The sequence below is a fragment of the Vulpes vulpes genome, chromosome X, assembly GCF_048418805.1.
Source record: "Vulpes vulpes isolate BD-2025 chromosome X, VulVul3, whole genome shotgun sequence".
Taxonomy (NCBI): domain Eukaryota; kingdom Metazoa; phylum Chordata; class Mammalia; order Carnivora; family Canidae; genus Vulpes; species Vulpes vulpes.
The window spans coordinates 17,488,021-17,500,876 of NC_132796.1; the positions used below are offsets into that span (position 1 = coordinate 17,488,021).

At 43.8% G+C, this 12,856-nt stretch overlaps 1 protein-coding gene across 1 annotated transcript in view; it reads right to left on the reverse strand.

Moving 5' to 3' along the window:
- Positions 1-4,161: 4,161 nt before the first annotated feature.
- The window catches only part of SMPX (small muscle protein X-linked), a 54,056-nt gene continuing 45,361 nt past the window's right edge, over positions 4,162-12,856 (reverse strand). Inside the window, exon 5 of the mRNA XM_025997410.2 lies at positions 4,162-4,550. The gene's annotated coding sequence lies outside the window, so the exon portion shown is untranslated. The remainder of the gene's footprint in view (positions 4,551-12,856) is intronic.

The window sequence follows — 12,856 nt, forward strand, 5'->3', positions numbered from 1 at the left end:
TGTATAAAATGAAGCCCCCCGGAAAAGTTATAAGTAAGGCATGAAACCTCCCCCCTCCCCATGCCTTTTTTTCTTTTAATTAAAGCTGTAAAGCAGTGTGGCTTGTGTGTGTGGACTGAACGTTGGTGTGTTTCAGAACGCTTCTGAACAGATTCCTCCAGGACCCTGTCTTGTCTAGTGCATCATAGATGCGTGAGCAATATTAAAAAGCAGGAATTGCTTCCAGAGAAGCCTAGAATTATTTTGTCTAGAGACCATAAGCAACCCACACTGAGGTAAAGTCCTGCCTGCACCCCCACCCCCACCATTGCTTTTCCCAACTCAGGATGACATTTGAAAATGAGGTTTTAGAGTGCAGACCTGCTTTTGCTTTGCAGCTCATCTGCAGGCATCCGAGGCCTAAGGGGAAAGCCCCATTCCCTGTGGAATCTGCATCTTGAATATATCCTCACCGAACCAGGGGAAGAATTGGCCATAAAAAAGAGCCTTGTTATCTGATGGTGCAGTCTCTCCTAGTCAAGGGTGGCATTGAATTATTTTGCACAGAAGTCAAATGTTATGGGAGTGATTTTTCTTCCTTTAATAAACAAGCATTGGGTTGAAGGATATGAGGCCAAGTGCATCCCAGAATCTGAAAATGATTGCTTAATTGAGGTTGTTTTTCTTTCTCTGAAGAACACCTTTAGGTGATGGTGTTGTTAAGGCCGTAATCTTATTTTACAGCTGAATCCCCTCTTTTATAATCAGCATATATATTTTTTTGACAGTGTGATTTGCCTTCAGTGCAGAATCTAAGCAGGTTTGGTCATTTGCTTAGAGAAAAAATGAACTCAGTATAAGAACTTGAACGGTTTTCTTCACCTAGCAACACGCTGGTGGGTCGTGTTCTCCCCAAGTGGTTGTTCTGTGTGGGGCTTGTTGACTGAATACACAATGGAGTCTGAATGCGATAGTAATATATCCTCTCCCTTAGAGAGGCACAGAAATGTCATTAATGGTGTGAGGAGGCAAGGAACTAGCTGTGGGCCACCGTGATGCCTACGTTCAGCAGCAGGTTAAAATCCCAAGGGAGCATCAATCACCAAGTTAAGTGTCGTTTCTAGTTCGAGCTAGATTGCAAAGCACTGGGATAATGCCACACGCCTTCAAGGGGAACTGGTTGTAATTGATCCACCTGAGGTCCTTGAATCCAGACAAGCTCTGTTCTCATTCCTCATGAACCTTTCCAGGTGTTACCTCCGAGGGGAGAGCCTTAATTCTAGGTCAGCACAAGAATGTCAGAGTGGTAGCTCCATGGGATGGTACATTCAGATTACTAGGGTTCCTTATCAGAAATGAGAGGCCTGGGCAGCCCCGGTGGCACAGCGGTTTAGCACCGCCTGCAGCCTGGGGTGTGATCCTGGAGACCCGGGATCGAGTCCCACATCGGGCTTCCTGCATGGAGCCTGCTTCTCCCTCTGCCTGTGTCTCTGCCTCTCTCTTCGCTCTCTCTGAATGAATAAATAAATAAATCTTTAAAAAAAAAAAAAAAAAGAAATGAGAGGCCTTTTGTAAATCCTTTACCTGTTCTAGTTAGAAATGAGAAATTCATGAGTCATCATCATCCCCATGCCCTGGGCCTAACTTTTAAAATTTGACTTTGTCGTTCAGCTACTCAGGAAGTAACCTTGGAAGCAAGGCTAATTACCTTCCAATCTGTGCTCTTAAAATGTAAAGATCATAAAAAATGAGTGGTTGGGAAGATTTTGGAGAGCCCTGCTTATTCCAGATGGAGATGGCTTCTACTCCAAAGGGAGAAGCTTTTCAAGTGTCTCACACAGGCCTGAACCCTGCGGGGGGCCTTCTCTTTCCCTCACTGGAGCACTGTATAGGAACATCTCATATGGGGAGGGAGTGGGGAGAGGGCATGTGAGGAGGGGTTTGAAGCAAGGTGATCTTTTGGGTGAATGTGCTGTGCTCCTCCCAGCGCTTAGCATAGAGCTTGCCATAGAGTAGGCAGCCAGGCAGTGTGGGCAGAGCGACTGTGATCACACTCGAACATCCCCACCTGTCAGCAGAACATCTGACACTTGTACCATTTACAGCACTTGTACTAAAAACGCTATTGTACCTTATGCTTAACTTTAATTGCTCAAACTGATGTCATTTCTAGTTTTGTTCTCTCTCTCCTAATGAACCTTCAACGACTTGTATCTTGTTTCTTCCCCACGGAAAAGTGGCATAATAATTGGTTGATTACAAACGCGTAAGATAAATAAGGCTGTTTCAACGTGATATATGGGTTTTTTAAGAGCCATTTAGCATGAGGCATGTGAATTTTTTTTTAAAAGAACTTCATTGAAAAGAAACTCTGTCTTCTCCTACATTATATGTGCTGTCCAATGAATGACAGGCTGTGGAACTTGCTAACTCCCAAATACAGAGAATTTGCTCCTTAACAAAACAAAATATATAGTAAATGAGAAGCTCTCCACAAATCCGCTGAATTTGGCTGATGCCTCTGGTCTGTATTATGCTGCACGTATGACTTGAGAGACCATAGGAAAATGTGAAGGCAGTTTTTATGACATCCACCAGAATGTCATTTTGAAACTGAACATGAATCATTTATATATAAACAAAGGGAACACTGAGATTATAAACAACAGCGGACAACCACCACCCTACCCAACTACCCTAATTAGGAAGGAGCGGAATAGCAACACAATGCCCTGTTATTTAGGACCTGTTCTGCTGACAGAGGATTAGGCCAGCAGGTTTTGTTCTGACTGATATTTGCCCTCTGTGCATCTATATTAGATTCGGACCACCAGGCTAAGCCACAGCCCAGAGAGATACCTAGGCCCCACAGCCAGATGGATACCCTTTCAGGAAAACCTAAACTCATCAGGCCCTACTGAACCTACAGCCAGTCACATGTGCCTGATAGTCTTGCTTTGGGAAACTGATCTCTACGAAACAGAAAAGCTAAAGACTGATTTTTGCTTGAGATATTTAGAGGTACATCTGATTTTTTTTAAAGATTTTATTTATTCATTCATGAGAGACAGAGAGAGAGAAAGAGAGAGGCGGAGGGAAAAGCAGGCTCCATGCAGGGAGCCCGACTTGGGCCTCGATCCTAAGTCTCCAGGATCATGCCCTGGGCTGAAGGTGGCGCTAAACCGCTGAGCCACCCGGGCTGCCCTGATTTTTTTTTTTTTTTTTAAACAGGAGGCACTGAAGCAAGGAACAAAGTCACAGTGCTGGGGTCTCTGCATACCAGATAGGTGACACACTTACCATTAAAACAATGCAGTCTCCAGAACCAGGTTCCTCAAATCTTCACACTGTGAAGTTGCCTGGCATCTGGGAAGATCAGAAGACTCTAGAGGGACATGGGTGACTCTTTTTGGTTTATGATGGTGTTGGCCACTGATTATGTTACATAGAGACTCTCCATCTTAGCAGCAGGAGACACATTTCACCTTTCTTTGGACACCTAAGGTATGATCTGCCCCTCTCTGGTTCTGATCTTTCAGGTTTATTTTGTTGTGCTTTTTAATGAACTCTGTCTCATCTGGGCAAAGGGAATTTCTAGGCCTCTATGGAAGTACAACACATTCACCACAAAGGTCATCCTTGGAGGACTATCAACGATGCCCAGTTCCTAAGGCGCTATTCTTTTACATTTTTTTATTTAAATTCAATTTGCCAACATATAGTATAACACCCAGTGCTCACCCATCAAGTCATAAGGCACTGTTTAACCCCCTTTGTAGCGACCAGTCAGCCCTAGTTTTACCCATGGTACCCAGTTATTTAGGAGAAACCCCCATGTAAGCAATGTGGGATCTGGCTGGCTCTTTTTTATTTTTTTAAGATTAATTTATTTATTTCAGAGAGAGAGTGAAAGTGAGAGTGCAAGTGGGGGAAGGGGCAGAGGGAGAGAATCTTCAAGCAGACTCCCCACTGAGCGTGGAGCCCAAATGCAGGGCTCCATCTCACCACCCAGGAGATCATGAGCTGAGCTGAAACCAAGAGCCAGACACTTAACCGAACAAGCCACCAGGCACCCCTGGCTGGCTCTTATATCTCATTTCTCTCCATGAAGAGGAATATGTAGCTATCTGAAGATACAAAAATTGATTTAGTCTAGATTCACATTTTATATTTACTCAAGTATTTGAACTCATAAAAAGTTTATTGATATAATTTAGGATGTGAAGAACTAAAATACATTCCAAATATTGACCAAAATAGTGTGTGAAGTATAGAGAACTTCCTATCAAAATCATTGTCATGCATATTGCCCTATCCCTCTCTGTAAAATCCAGTTCCTCCTCCAGTTGGTGAATTCTTCAGCTAATTTGCTTTGCCAGGTGCCAAACAGGAAGGTAAAGTAAGAAGTGAAGCCAACGAGAAGGCAGAGATACAAATGTACAAACAAGACATTCCTGCTAGAGGCTTAGGCATTCAGGAGGTTCATAATCTTCATACAAATATATAAAATTTTTTCATGAGCTATTTTTATTTGAATCCATTCTCTTTCTCTTCAGTTCTTCACATCAAACCTGCAAAAGAAAAGCCAAAAGAAGCATTAGTTTTGTTTTCGTAAGATATAATGTAGGGATAGCTTGAAAATCAATGTGATAGGTAAAAGTCAAAATTGGAGACATCATTTTCACTTGGAAACTTCATCTCTTGATTCCATGAATATAAAGTGAACTATGAGTAGGTGTGACCATCCGCTTTGACTCTAGTGATTTAAATAATTCCAAACTAAATTAGGATGGCTTCCTTCTGGAAGAATTAGAGTATAATGCTAACCTTATGTGTGTGACTTGCGAGACCTTTGGTGCCTGTGGTAAATTTGCAGTCGTGGCCCCAATTCTCCACCCCTCCACACAGCCATCCCCATTGCCATGTAATTTTCCTACTATCATAGGTGGGGTATAATTCCTCACATCTGAGTCTGGCCATGAAACTTGCTTCAGCCAACAGAATGAGGCAGAAGTGATGGTCTGTCAGTTCTGACCCTGAACCTGAACAGGTGTCACATGTGTTTGGTAACTCTCTTGCACATCTGCCATTGGCCCGCCCGCTGATCCCAGGAAAAGGATGAGAAGCATGTGCAGCTGAGCCACCCCAGCTAACACGTCCCCCCCAGGCCCCATTAGCACAGAGCCTCCAGCTAATAGAGATGCCTAAGTGAGGGGGATCCCTGGGTGACTCAGAGGTTTAGCATCTGCCTTCAGTCCAGAGCATGGTCCTGGAGTCCCAGGATCGAGTCCCACATCGGGCTCCCTGCGTGGAGCCTGCTTCTCCCTCTGCCTGTGTCTCTGTCTCTCTGTCTCATAAATAAATAAAATCTTTTAAAAAAAAAAAAAGATGCCTAAGTGAGCCCAGCCTAAATCAGCTGAGCCAGGAACATACGAGCTAGGATAATAAATGACTTTGTTCTAAGCCATTGGATTTGGGTGATGGGGAGTTGGTTATGCACCCGTAGCTAATGCATATGGTGCCATTTCTTTTAAAATCTCTTGTAATGTAAAGATCTTTTGACATCATTTACACATTTGTTTCCCATTGTTCCTGGGTGTCATTCCTTGTGTTACTTCCTTATGTGAACAAGATGAATCTTTTCTAACAAGTGGAATGCTCACATTTGTTTATTGTCAGTGGCTGGAGAAAGAAAACTCCACAAACAAAGGTCCCTCACTGCTGTGGCAGACACTAGGGCTGGCTTCTCTCCATTCCCACGCTCAACTACCTTCACCCTCGTTTTCCTCTACTACAGAGGCCAAGTACTCTCCCTGCCGGTATCTCTTCGAGGTAGGGGTAGCCATGGGACCCAGTCATGGCCAGTGAGCCCTGAGGAGAGCCCTGTAGCAGAGGTCTTCTAGAATGCTTGGCTTTCCAGTGTTCTTAGAGCACATTTTGTCATTTACCATTTACAGCATTGCTGTAATGCAGTTTTTGTTTATATGGCCATACCGTGTTTTCTCGCACTTCACTTTATCGCACTTTGCAGATACTGCACTTTTGACAAACTGAAGGGCTGTGGCACCCCTGTGTTGAGCAGGTCTGTGGGCATTTTTCCAATAACATTTGCTCACTTGGCATCTCTGTCACATTTTGGTAATTCTCACAATATTTCAGATATTTTCATTATTATATTTGTTATGGCGATCTGTGACCAGTGATCTTTGATGTTACCGTTGTAATTGTTTTGGGGTGCCATGCACCATGCCCAGATAAGGTAGCAAACTTAACAGATGTTTGTGTGTGTTCTGACTATTCCACTGACCAGTCCTTCCCTGGTCTCTCTCACCTCAGGCCTCCCTATTCCCTGAGACATAACAATATTGCAGTTAGGCCAGTTGATAACCCTACAGTGGCCACTAACTATTCAAGAGAAAAGAAGAGTCATTCGATGCCACAAACTTAACTGTTGCCTTATTTTAAGAAACTGCCACAGTCACCCCAGCCTGCAGCAACCACCATGCTGATCTGTCAGCAGCCATCAACGTCAAGCCAAGCCCCTCCACCAGCAAAAAGAGTACAACTTGCTGAAAGCTCAGATGATGGTTAGCAGGTTTTAAGCAATAATGTATCTTATTTAAGGCATGTACCTCGGTTTTATTTTGGGCCTAATGCTATTGCACACTTAATGGACTGCAAAATAGTGTATACATGACTTTTAGAAGCACTGGGAAACCAAAAAAATTCATTTCAGTCACTTTTTTTGCAGTGGTCTGGAACCAAACCCACAATGTCTCCAAAATCCACCTGTACTCACTGCTGAGATGAAATATGTAGAGGTCAAAAGGCAAAGTGAGTAACTCAAAGTCTCATAGCTGGTAAATAGAGAAGCTGGGATTTGAACTCAGGTGTTTTGATTCTGGGGCTTTTTCCAGACCACTAACAGGAAAGTTCTGGACGGTTCTCAAGCCAGAGGAAAAGATAGGGAAAGATTCATAAAGATATAGCTGAAAACATTAATAGCAGTCAGCACAGGTGCTCATATTTCTTTAGCACTTTTTTTTTTTAGAAACTCTATTCTCAGTCCATGCTGGCCACCAAGAGGAAGCAAGATACCAACTCTTCCCGGCCCCAGACTTCTGGCTGAAATGCCTTTTGTTGGCCAGTAACTTCCTAGCCTCATCTGGGCCCTCCAGCTAGTCCGTATCTGACCACTCTCCCTCGTGCACCCCGTGCTCTGAGTTTGCTGGACGCTCACTGCTTCTGTAATGTGAGGGGAGCCCTCAGGCCTCTCCCTCTGTGCTTACAACTGTGTACCCCCTCTTCACTGCTGTGACTCTCACATAACACACTGCATTGCAATTATCTGTTATATATGCATCCTGTCTCTCCTCTCATGGCTTCCCTACATAGCTGTCCTGCCACTAGGCTCTCACCTCCGGGAGCCTGTGAATACTTCCCTATTCATATTTACATCCCCCTGCCGACCACAGCACCTGGCCCACGGCACGGCCCAGAGGACTGACGAGTGGACCACTGGGTAAGCGAGAGCAGGATGAGAAGTGGAGTTGGAGTTATAGCCAAAGCCACGTTTGTCAATGTGAGGCAGCAGGAATGAGCGAGGGGCCACACGGTACACCAGGAGTGTTGATTTGATGTGCTGCATCCCCATGGTGCTGTCACATCTGCCTGAGGCCCTGGCTATAGCCCCATTGCGGTACACTCAAGCCATTTGCTGTGGTGACTGTGCTGGGTGACATATGGCCAGTCACTCTGGCTTAGTGAGAGGCCTATGACAATCTGCCCTCGAAGCTGAGACATTCCTTCAGCTCCTCTGAGCAGCATGGAAAGAGTGATGAGTCATAGCAAATTGTCACTGAAGTATGTTCTAGGAGGTGTGATTTCACTCCAAGAAGTGTCCAGACCGAGAAGTGCCATCTGCAACCCAGAAATGGGAACCATTTCTGTGACAAGCTTGATATGGACTTTGACCACCACCTATATGCCCCAGGTGGATGAAATTGTGGCCATACTGAGAAGTATGAGATGAGCCATTTGCAATGATCCTCCAGTGACTATTTAAAAGCCCTGAAGCACCCCTCACAGTGGGGCTCAGCTTGTGGTCCTCTGTCCCTGACAGTTTTGGAAACACAAGGAAATGTTGACCGAGTCTTCCCAGATCATCGTCACCACTGTAAGAGGCCCAGATGATTTAGGAAAACAAACATATGCAATTCTTTCTGCAACACTATTCCCGGGGGATCTGTGCTCTTCCCCTTCCCTTGCTGTGCCTGCCAGCCATGGGAAGCTTGAGGAAGCTGGTGGAAGACGGGACCCCTGTACCCAGATCATCGGCCTATGCATCATATGGGGGTGGGGAAATAGCTAATGACAATGGTGCCAGTTTTGACCACCTGCTGTGTGCCACTTCACACAATTACTTCATTTAATCTGCAGTGGGATCTCAGTTCTCCCTTGTAGAAGGAGCCAGGCAGGAGACAGCAGATGAGACAGAGGACTCACAGCAGTTGTCCTTCTGCAGACCATCCTGCCCACCCCCCAGGCTTTCCCTCTCCCTCCCGGGTCCCAGTGAAATCTAAGAGGACCCAGCAACATTGGACACAGGGCAGTGCTGATGGCTACGGTCACATATGGTCCTTGCTGCACTGCCAAGCCCCCAAAGGACCGGAGTCTCCATCCTTGGCCTTGTGGGACTCAGTGTGTTCTTGAAATACCTGTCAGTTTCCAGAATACAAGAATGCAGAAATTCAGAGACACGGGGTCAGCGTTCAATTTTAGAAATGGGAACAATGAGAAGAGATCCAGAGCTAAAAGTGTGCATGCGACAAAGCACACTTGTTTTTCGGGTTGTTGGAATGCAAGTGTGTTGGGTGGCATCCCAGGCCACACTGCTTTGCGGCCTAGCCAGCTGTGTCCTCTTCTTCTGTAGGCACATTTGTGAGAACGATGGGGAATATGAGGCACTTTATTGAAAAGTCACTCTTCAGGTATCCCACACACCTTTTGTACCCAAATCCAAAAGACATAGAGGCCCCACTTGTAGTTTAAGCTTGGGAAGGACACACGTTGGCTGGTACAGGGGTGATACACCAGATATCTCCCTTGTGTCACCCTAGATCCAGGCTGAGGAACATGTGATGTTTATGCCTTGCCATGACCCATTTATAGCTGTGTTAGTCATAGTGGCCATGGCCCCTCATACATCATTTATGAAATGGAGTCCACTCAACACTTGTCTGCATTTAGTCCTTTAACCAGACACTCAGGGACTGTGTGGTGATTACTTCCTCCTGCGTGCTGCTCAATCACAGACCATAAACACAGTGACACTCAAAAGTAGTCAAGAGAAAGGGTGTACCTCATATTCTCTCTGGTTCCATATGCGATGGCTGGCCATGCACCCAGAGCAAACTGACTGAAGCTTTGGAATTGGCTAGAGGGCATTGGTAGGGTCCTCTGAAATTTGTAAAGCACATTCACGCACATTGGCCCATGGAAATGACCACATGGAGAGGAAGGTGGTGCGAGCTACAACTGGGGTTCCTGTGGAACCTCACACACCAGGGTCGGGCAAACAAGAGGAAGCACACAGCCTGGAATTGCATTCAGGTGAACTCCAAGCCCAGAATTCTCTTTTATCCCAAACAGCCACTTACAAAGTTAAAAAAACAAAACTCTAAGTAAAAACTTTTTTCTTAAAACCATGAAGCACCCACCCAAATTGGCTTTTGGGCATCATGAAGCCTCTGATGGAGAAAGTGAAAACTGAAATGTTTCTACCAACAACTAGTAAAAGCGGAGAAGATGAGAAAAAGCATAAAGAGCAGGACTTTTTTTTTTTTTAATTCTGCACCTAAAATCCAGGTTCAAGCAGCATTCTGTGCTGGACATGGAGAATTTGAGTAAGGAAAAGGTAAATTGCGTGTCCAGGTCAAATCCCACTAAAACAAGTTCAGAAGGGTTGTTGTTGTTGCTTTTAATCCTATCATATTGAGAATTTGTGGTAACTGGATAATCAAGCCAGAGTTGACGGCTGGCAGCTGAGACAACACTGACTTTGTTTGGGGAGACCTAAGCGGAGAAATGGGCATCATCCAAGACCCATCACCACTGGCAGCTCCTGGTTTTGTGGTCAGTCTCTCTCCATCCAGCAGAGCACAGACCTCCCTGTGTCTAGGGGGCCAGTGACTTCACTGGACAAACACTGACCCAAGACCCACCACATGAAGCAGAGCTCACTAACACCTAAGGTAGACAAAGCAATGGAGCAAATGGAGTAGACTGCTGTCTTATCAAGAAATTCTCACAGTTTCCAAAGATGGCAGGATCCTTCTGTGTTGTTTAGGCATGAGCATTCAAAGCCTAGAGACAATGGTGCTTGCATCAGAAATACCCAACATCCTCTGAGAACCATCTGGCAACAGTCAGTGGCAGTCACAGGTTCTGGAACATCCAAATGGTAAACCAATTACTTGACATAAGGTTAACAGAACCGATAAAATAAATATAGTCCTCTCTGTCTCTCTCCCGCAAGGCATCCTGGAATCACATTGCCATGGAGATCACCTTAGAGCTGACCAACTGTTTGTTTTTACACTAGCCAATGATGGTACCAAGTGGTATTCAAATAAAAACCTGGCGTTTGATGTTCCATCAGGCAAAGCTAGAACTACAAAGCTTGAAAACTATTTTTGAAGATGAACAGAACTAGAATTGTCATATTGCTCCTCATTTTAGAAATTAGGCAATTAAAATCCAGTGGAGTTGACTCAATTGTCCAAGATCACACAAACTAGTTAATGGCTGGTCCAGGATTAGAAAGCCTGTCTGGAGCTCTTTCCCCCATGCTTCTTTTCAAAACTCTAATAAAATGAGCACAAGTAATCTGTACATACTGACGGTATTGGAGGCACCTTGCAGAAACAACTGATACAAAAAAATATACCTGTAGTGTATCAATAAGTTGATTTAGTTCTTTTACTTGTTCTAACGGACCCCAATATTTAACTTAAAAAATATTTCTTTCCTTCTCAGAATTTAGAGTAGTTTCTTTTTAACATTTTTGTAGAGTAAACGTACAAATCTTAAGTGAACAACTTGATGGATTTTTTCTATGTATGTGTGTATATAGCATATATGACTTTTATTTTTACATAGTTTTCAATACTACTGTATCTGCCAACATATCCTCAAGGATTGGTTGGTTTGTTTCTTTGTTTGGGAAATACTAGTTCCAAGAGACAATAAAACACATTTCACTTTTGAAAGAAAAGGAGAGGAAGGAAAAAAAGGAAACTTTCTATGGTCAGATAAATAGAGAAATACTAGGTTAAACAAAGATAAACCATTTTCTTCGGTTTAGGGCTCCTCACAGCTTTATATTTTTCTTTTTTTTTATTTAAATTTTAGTTAACATACAGTGCAATATTGGTTTCAGGAGTAGAATTCAGTGATTCATCGCTTACATACAACACCCAGTGCTCATCACAAGTGCCCTTCTGAATATCCACCCCCCAACTTGCCCATCCCTCACCCACCTCCCTCCATCAACCCTCAGTTTGTTCTCTATTATTAAGAGTCTCTTATGGCTTGTTTCCCTCTCTCCTTTTTTCCCCCTTCCCATATGTTCATCTGTTTTCCTTCTCGAATTCCACATATGAGTGAGATCATCCAGTATTTGTCTTTCTCTGACTAACATTTCATTTAGCATAATACTCCCTAGTTCCATCCACATCATTGCAAATGGCGAGATCTCATTCTTCTTGATGGCTACGTAATATTCCAACACACACACACCACTTATTCCTTATCCATTCATCAGTTGATGGACATCTGATCTCTCTCCAGAGTTTGGTTATTCCTGATAATGCTGCTGTAAACATCGGAGTGCATGTACCCGCTTTGTATCTGTATTTTTTTATCCTTCGGATAAATACCTAGTAGTGCAATTGCTGGGTCATAGGGTAGCTCTATTTTTAACTTTTTGAGGAACCTCCATACTATTCTCCAGAGTGGCTGCACCAGTTTGCATTCCCAGCAACAGCGCAAGAGGGTTCCTCTTTCTCCACATCCTCACCAACATCTGTTGTTTCTTGTGTTATAAATTTTGACAGGCGTGAGGTGGTATCTCATCGTGGGGTTTTTTTTTTTTTGTATTTTTTTTATTGGAGTTCGATTTGCCAACATATAGCATAACACCCAGTGCTCATCCCGTCATCATTGTGGTTTTGGTTTGTATTTCTCTGATTTGTATTTCTCTTTTCATTAATCATTCGTTATATCACAAATAGTGTCTGTAGTAGTCATGTCTTCTGCCAATTTCTTTTTTTTTTAATTTTTTTATTTATGATAGTCACAGAGAGAGAGGCAGAGACATAGGCAGAGGGAGAAGCAGGCTCCATGCACCGGGAGCCCAATGTGGGATTCGATCCCGGGTCTCCAGGATCGCGCCCTGGGCCAAAGGCAGGCGCCAAACCGCTGCGCCACCCAGGGATCCCCTTCTGCCAATTTCTTAACTTGGTTATTTGTTTTTTGGGTGTTGAGTTTGTAAGTTCTTTATAGATTTTGGATACTAGCCCTTTATCAGATATATCATTTTCAAATATCTTCTCCCATTCCATAGGCTGCCTTTTAAAAAGTTTTGTTGATTGTTTCCTTTGCTGTGCAGAAGCTTTTTATCTTGATGAAGTCCCAATAGTTCATTTTTGCTTTTGTTTCCTTTGCCTCCAGAGATGTGTCTATTAAGAAGTTGCTGCAGCTGAGCTCAAAGAGGTTGCTGCCTGTGATTTCCTCTAGGATTTTGATGGTTTTCTGTCTCACATTTAGGTCTTTCATCCATTTTGAATTTATTTTTATGTATGGTGTAAGAAAGTGG